Below are 8,291 nucleotides of genomic sequence, written 5' to 3'. Positions count from 1 at the left end.
AACAAACGAACGAATATAAATAAATAAAAATCCAGAACACAAACAGCTAGGAAAAGCCCCAGGGAGCACACATGTGCCTTTCCCTATAACCACTGCCTAAAGCAACGTATAGCTTCATTATAATACATTTACTTTGTAGTTTCGACTCCCCTTTGGAAGGGAAGGCTGCCATGACATTTTGGACAAGGACCCTATAAGGCCAAAAGTTCCCCCCTCCCAACCAGTAGGAGGGTCCCTCAGTTGACTGGAAGCAATCTCAGAGGCTGCCCTAGCTGTGGAGGCAAAAGCATAAAAAGAGAAGTCACCCCCCAGCCGTGGTGCATTTGTCGTCTCTGAGCCTGCCTGCTGTCCCATCCGGAGAGTGTACTTCTGCTTTTGAACTTTCTAATAAAGCCTTGCTTACTTGAGAGTTTGGCTCTGCATTCTTTCTTGGACGAACTCAAGAACCGGGGTCTGCACAGAGGCAGGGAAGGGACCCACCCTCGACATGGCCCCCTCCCCACCCAGGCCCAAGGCAATAGTGAGGCTGAAAACAGGTGTTCAAGGGTTGGAGGCAGATGCGGAGAATCAAGAAGAAAAAGCAGAGAGAAGGGAAGAAAGGCAGGAAGGCCCCCAGATTTCCTGCTAGGGCTGTTGGGTCAGTAGCTGAAACAATGGAACAGATACGGGATGTAGTTCTTGCTTTTACTCTGAAGTTTGCTCAGATTTTTGCTTGAACTGATTTTGCAATCTCCACACTTTTTCATTAGCTACTCTGAGCAACACCTAAAATTATCTGAGTAACTGAGAGAAGACTGATTGTACCATTCCCACCACTCCTGTAACTTAGCACCCCAGCTATGTAGCGGTGATGTCCCCACGGCTAACCACGCAATTACATAGAAAAAATAGGGGGGTGCCTAGGTGGCTCAGTCAGTCGAGCGTCTGACTCTTGATCTCGGCTCAGGTCATAATCTCATGGTTCATGAGTTCGAGCCCCTCATGGGACTCTGCACTGACAGAGCAGAGCCTGCTTGGGATTCATTCTCTCCCTTGCTCCCTGCCCCTCCCCTGCTCACTCTTTCTCTCAAAATAAATAAATAAGCTTTTTTAAAAAAGAAAAATATACGTGTTTGCTATGAAAACCAGATTTGGTTTTTGTAACAGGGTACTTACTTTGGAATCTCTGACATTGCAGAGGGGAAACTAACGGCATTTCTATACGTCAAGCACATATACAAAGTCATAATAAGATTGGGTACTTTTAATACAACTGTTTCTAAGACAGTAAAGATATTCACTCTTTTTTCCCCTATAAGAAAAAGCTACACAGAGCCCCTTTCTGTGCTTACTGTGGAAATTGCTCTTGAAAATAGTCTGTTATATTGCTTGGGGTACTTTATTTAGTTTGGAATAGCCCAAGAAACAGTGATGCTGCCCTCCAAACTCATGGCTCTTATTGACAGCTCTACAAATTTTCATGTTTCTGCATTAAAGAGAACTAATATTCAAAGGGAATTAAGGTGCCCTGAACTAAAGAGTAGATTTTGTTTTATTTAATCTGTTTTCTCACCCTCTCTCCGCCTCCTACCCACTTCTTAAGGTCAAATGCCTTTATTTACATAATTGCCCACCTTTGTTTCCCTTCCTCAAAGGTGTTTTTGATGCATGATGCATCAGTCAGTTGAGCATCCGACTCTTGATTTCGGCTCAGGTCATGATCTCAAAGTTCATGGGTTTGAGTCCTGCATCGGGCTCTGCACTGACAGTGCAGAGCCTGCTTGGGATTCTCCCTCTCCCTGTCTCCCTCTGTCCCTCCCCTGCTCATTCTCATTCTCTCTCCCTCTTCCTTTCTCTCAAAAATAAATAAACATGAAAAAAAGATGTTTTTGATGCAGAAAAATTTCCTCTCCATCTTCATTCTTCTTTAGCTCAAGGGAAAATTCTAATGCATTTCCTTCTTGCTGGTAGATTACTGTAACTAGTATAACCAAAATGTGGATGATCTGAGACCCTCCCTGGTCTCCCGAGTGTTTGGAAATAGCTACTTTCTCTACTTCAGCTCTATCCTCCTCACCCTGAAAGCATCGTGCCACCGAATAAAACTGTGACTTTGCCAGGCCACTGGGCTTGACTGTCCTCTGCCGGTGACTACTCCTCCTAACCCAGCCTCTAGGACGCACCCTTCCTTCCTTTGGTATCCAAAACACCATCTTCTGATTTTCCTCCCTTCTTGATGATCACACTGACATAGTCTGAGCAGAGAAGGAGCCAGCAAAGGTGCTGGAAATAGTGTGACAGAAGATATAGAAGAAAACCAAGAGAGGGTGATGTCATACAAACCAAAAGAAGAAAGGAGTAGTAGTTCACTTCATCAAATTCTGAAGTCATGTAAGGAAAAAAAAAATGAAATTGCATTCAACTGGCAATATGGAGGTCAACCAAACTTGGACAAGTATACTCTTGGTGCAATGGAGAGAGAAGCCTGTTTGGAGGGGTTTAGGAGAGATAGGTCTTGAGCAAGTGGAGAGAGTCATATAGACAGCTCTTTGGAAGAGCAGAGAAATGGGTCCTGGCAAGACAAGGAATGAGGTCAAGGTTTTTACTTTTGTCTTTTTGAGATGGAAGATTCTAGAGAATACCTGCATCCTGGTAGAACTAATACTATACAGAGAAAGACATTATAAATACAATAAAAAGAAGGGGATTCTTCCAGGACCAACATCCTAGAAAGGACAAAAGAGGAAAACAGGGATTCTACATCAATTGTAACAAGAGGCAAAGTAGAGACCAGAGGTACAAATGCAAAGAAATTTGGAGATTTCGTGGCTGGATGATGTTTGTTCCCATCTGATTGTTTCTATCTTCTCAATAAAGTATGCGCAAGGCCATCAGCTAAGATGAATATAGGGGGAGAAGTTGGGTTTTGCAAAGAGAGAAGAGGTCTGAAATCATCACTGTAGAGAGTTAAAAAAGAACATCCCAGGGAGTACAGCAAGAAGTGAAGTGCAGACTACCCTTTTGAGATTTGTGGTCTCAAATTTAAAGTGAGGCTGGCTAATGAACACAGACGTATTTTGTGTAAAGCACTTAGCCCTGACCTGGTATATAATGCACATTCAGTAAATGCAAGCTGTTACTATTTTCCCACATGAATATGTCTTTACTGTTTGCTTAGATGAGATACAATCCCGTCCAAAGAATGGATGGAAGGAAGGAAGGAAGGAAGGAAGGAAGGAAGGAAGGAAGGAAGGAAACAAAGAAAGAGAAAATGAATCTTGGGTGAGATGGCTTTACCAGCATTGTAAGTCCATTAAATACAGAAAACATTTCCGATAAAGTAAGATGACTGAATTTAAGAGTCTTGAAAAGTAGACCTAAAGCCTAAGGAACCAATGAAACATGAAGAGCGTGCTATCAGTTAAATAAGATTTTATACAGACACGGTACCACAAGTTTGTCTCATTGTGGCTACTACATTGTGATAGCCTTGTGCAGCCCTGTAACATAAGGGCATGGTTGGCCTGGGATTACAAACTTTGGTGGGCAGACTACAATATGGGTATATTGCACATAAAAAAAAAGTAACTTGTGCCTTGGTTAAAAGAGTAATAGAATCGATTAAGCAGCTCTTCTATTGAAGTGAGCTGTGGAAAGAATTTGGGGAGGCTATCATTACAATGAAAATATCAGCATAAATCTAGAACTTGGAAAGGTCACTGGTCTATCCTTGAGATTAGAAGCAACAGCTCCTGTATCATCCCACTTTGAGAAAACATACAGGTGATCTAACATGAGGCCTTAACCCCCACTGTGGTCCTTGGCCCTTCTCACACTGGGGACAAAGCCAGGCAGGGGTTGTGGGGGAGGGCTGTGCTTAGAGAACAGAACAAGGTGATTGATTAAAATCACTTTTTGTTTCACCTTATTGAGAGGACCATAGAGCTGGGGTTCTTTAATGTATCAATGTCTTGGGGAAGAGAGCAATCCCTCCTTTTACAACATGGTGGTGCATCACGTGCTTAACTAGGAGTTACAGCCTCCATGCCACTTTCCAAATGTATATGATCAGCATCGCTTTCCAAAGGGCCTTTCTGAAGTTAGCTGATTGTACTTATGATGTTGACCTTTCTTTCCCATGCTGTCAAGGGGTCTCACATCCTCCATCTGGCAGATGCGGGTCTCCATCACCTCCACTTGAGTATCGCCAAGTCTCCATTCCCTCGTTGAGTGTCCCAAGGCCCCTTCAACCTTATTAACTGAAAGGAAACTCCCACGAGCGGTCTTGGTTACATATGGGTCATCAAAGCCTTCATTCTGATGTGTTAAAAACTTGCGGTGTGGAGGGTTCCTCAGTGTGGAGAGTTGGTAAACATGTCTCCCTGTTCCTCCAAAATGGCAAAATCCTGTATTCAAATCCTTATATATTAAATGCTGGATCTTTTACTGTAATTACAATAGTACATTTACTTATGCTTGATTACCCTTGCATGTCTGGGTTAATAATATTCTTTTTGATATAATGCTGTCAATATATTGACAGGAATTAGGAGAAACTGGTGTTCACTTTTTTTGATTACTCTTCCTTTTTATAACAATTTTAGAGAGATACAAAATTCATATACCATACAATTCACCCATTTAAGGTGTAGAATTCAATGGTTTTTTTTAAATATATTTACAGAGTTGACGTAACCATCACCACAATCAATTTTAGAACATTCTCGTCGCCCAAAAAAAAACACAAAAAATAAAAAAACAAAAAAACCACATACTCATTAGCTGCAACCACCCATTTTCCCCTTACCATGCACTCCTAACCCCAGGCAACCACTAGTCTACTTTCTGTCTCTGGAGACCAACCAATTCTGGACACTTCACATAAATGGGATTATGTAATATGTGGTCTTTTGTGACTGGTTTCTTTCACTTCGCATAATGTTTTCAAAGTTCATCCGAAAAAAATAAATAAATAAAATAAAATAAAATAAAATAAAATAAAAAATTAAAAAAAAAAAGTTCATCCGTGTTGTAGCATGTAACCTTCTTTTTATGGCTGAACATCCATTGTACGGAGAGACCACATGTTGTGTATTCATTCATCCGTTGATGGACATTTGGGTGGTTTCTGCTTTATGACTCTCATGAATAAGGCTGTTATGAACATTCATGTACAAATGTTTTGTGAACATACAGGTTTTCATTCCTCTTGGGTATTTACCTTGGAGTAGTACAGCTGGGTCATATTACAAATCTGTGTTTAACCTTTGGAGGAACTACCGGGCTGTTTTCAAAAAGACATTCCCTATTCCTACAAGTAGCTCCTACAAGCAATTTATGAAAGTTTCAATTTCTCCACACCCTCAATAACATTTATGATTATCTCTCCTTTTGATTGTAACCATCCCAGTGGGTATTAAATGGTATCTCATTGTGGTTTTGATTTGCATTTTCCTGATGTCTAATGGTGTTGAGCACCTTTTCATGTGCTTATTTACCATCTGTGTTATCTTCTCCAGAGGAATGTCTATTCAAATCCTTTGTTTATTTTAATTGGATTATTTTTTTTATTATTGAGTTGTAAGAATTCTCTATGTATTATGGATACAACTCTCTTATCAGGTATATAATTGGCAAATATTTTCTCCCATTCTGTGGCTTTCTGTTTCACTTTCTTGACGGTGTCCTTTCAAGCACAAAAGTTTTTTAATTTTGATGAAGCCCAACTTATCTTTTTTCTTTTGTTATTTGTGCTTTCGGTGTCATACCTAAGAAACCATCGCCTAACCCAATACAATGAACATATACACTATGCTTTCTTCTAGGAACATTATCGTTTTAGCTCTTACATTTAGCTTTCTTGTCCATTTTAATTTTTATGTATGATGTGAATTTAGAGTTTAACTTCATTCTTTTCTATGTGAATATCCAGTTGTCCCAACACCAATAGTTTGAAAAAACTATTCTTTCCTCCATTGAATTGTCTTGTCACTGTTGTCAAAAAATCAGTTGACCATAAATTTTAGGGTTGGTTTTTTTTCTCTGAACTTCGAGTTCCATTCCACTGACCTACAATGTCTATCCTATGCCAATACCACACTGTCTTAACTACTGTGGCTTTGTAGTAAGGAGTATGAATCTTCCAACAATGCTGTTCTTTTTCAAGATTGTTTTATCTATTTTGGGTCTCTTAAATTTCTATACGAATTGTAGGATCAGCTTTTCAATTTTTGCGAAGAAGTCAGCTTGAATTTTAATGGATATTGTGTTGAGCCTGTAAATCAGTTTGGGGGAGATTAGCACCTTAGCAATATTAAGCCTTTTGATCCATGAAGATGTTTCTTCATTTATTTAATGTCTTTCAAGAATATTGCATTGCATAGTTCTAAAAGTATAAGTTTTGCACTTATTTTGTTAAATTTGTTGCTAAATATTTTATTATTTTGGTGCTATTATAAACTATTCCTTTTGCTTTTAGAGTTCTAAAACAAGTTAGAAAGGTTTCCATCTTTTTCTATGCTTTAAAAATCCCATTTTAAATAAGATGGGATTTTTGATGTTTGATGAACTTGACCATCAAAAACTATTGGGCCAGGTTCCTTCTTTAAAGAAAAAAAAAACAAAACTTTTTTTAATGCTAATTTTTGAGAGGGAGAGAAAGAGCTAATTTTTGAGGAGAGGGGCAGAGAGAGAGGGAGACATAGAATCCAAAGTAGGCTCCAGGCTCTGAGCTGTCAGCACAGAGACTGATGTGGGGCTCAAACTCACAAACCCCAGACCATGACCTGAGCCAAAGTTGGATGCTTAACCAACTGAGCCACCCAGGAGCCCCACCAGGTTATCTTTATAAGCCCTCTTCCTCTTTCTTGTTCGCAACTGCCAAGAGTTTGTCTATTTTGAAAGACTTTAAAATAAAACAAAACTTGGCTTCTTACTGATCAATAAGTTATACTGATCACTACTCTTGCTTTTCCTAACTTACTAACTTTTGCTTTGCTCTTTATGATTTTGGGGATTTTCCCCATATTTTTGGACTTATTTTGTTCTTTTTCTAGCTCTTGAGTTGAAAATATAGTCTGGGTATTTCCCATGTTCTCTCGTAAGTACAAGTAATGCTACGCATTTTCCCCTAATGCTGCTTTGGCTATATTCCCTAAGTTTGGATTATACTGCTTTCTTTGAAAAATGAATTTCTTGGGGTGCCTGGGTGGCTCAGTCGGTTAAGCGTCTGACTTCAGCTCAGGTCATGATCTCGTGGTTTGTATATACGTGTATATGTATATATATGTATATGAGCATATATATATACACATATATATGTATATGCACATATACACATATATACACCCCACTTTTCAATTAGCAGTTGCTTGCAATAAGTTTTTCAATCTCTCTGTCACTTGACTTTAAATGTGTCATAACTACAAGCTAGATAAAGTTTTGAAACCATTTTTAATTGAAACCAGAGGTTGTGTTATAACCAAAAAATATTATCATTCGCTTTTTAACGTTTATTTATTTTTGAAACAGAGGGAGACAGAGCGCGAGTGGGGGAGGGGCAGAGAGAGAGGGAGACACAGAATCTCAAACAGGCTCCAGGCTCTGAGCTGTCAGCACAGAGCCCAATGCGGGCGGGGCTCGAACCCACGAACCATGAGATCATGACCTCAACCACAGTCGGACGCTTAACCGACTCAGCCACCCAGGCACCCCATATCATTCACATTTTTTGTGATTACTGATAATGTACTTTCTATTTGTTACCACTTAATGTTTTTAATTTACTACATGATTTCTTCTGGACTTTATCCTTTTCCTTGCCTTTTGTTTAATGAAAAAATGCATTAAATTTCTATTCTTCTAGAAATCACCCATAAAATATTTCACTCTCATTACATACCAGTATGATTTAGACATAACCTCAATTTTTACTGATTTCTTTATATACCTATATTTCTTTTGTCCCATGCCTTTCTTTTCTGTGGGTTTTTAATTTTTAATACTGATTTCTTTATATACCTATATTTCTTTTGTCCCATATCTTTCTTTTCTGTGTCATCAATATTGCCTGTGGAAGAAAACTTTGAGTTCTTGAATATTTTAAAAAATGCTTTAAAGGGCCTTTATTTTGCCTTCTTTCTTGCATATTCTTTTACTTAAATATAGGATTTGGGGTTCAAAATCTCCAAATTTTGAAGATATTCTGTGATCTTTAAGAATCCAATGGTGCCAGTGTTTAAATATGCAGTTTCTCCCATCAACTGACTTTCATCTGTTTTTTCCTTCAGGTGGAAGGAAATGTCTGATCCAAA

Source organism: Leopardus geoffroyi, chromosome C2, assembly GCF_018350155.1.
Source record: "Leopardus geoffroyi isolate Oge1 chromosome C2, O.geoffroyi_Oge1_pat1.0, whole genome shotgun sequence".
Lineage (NCBI taxonomy): Eukaryota > Metazoa > Chordata > Mammalia > Carnivora > Felidae > Leopardus > Leopardus geoffroyi.
Note: the sequence above shows the minus strand (reverse complement) of the source record.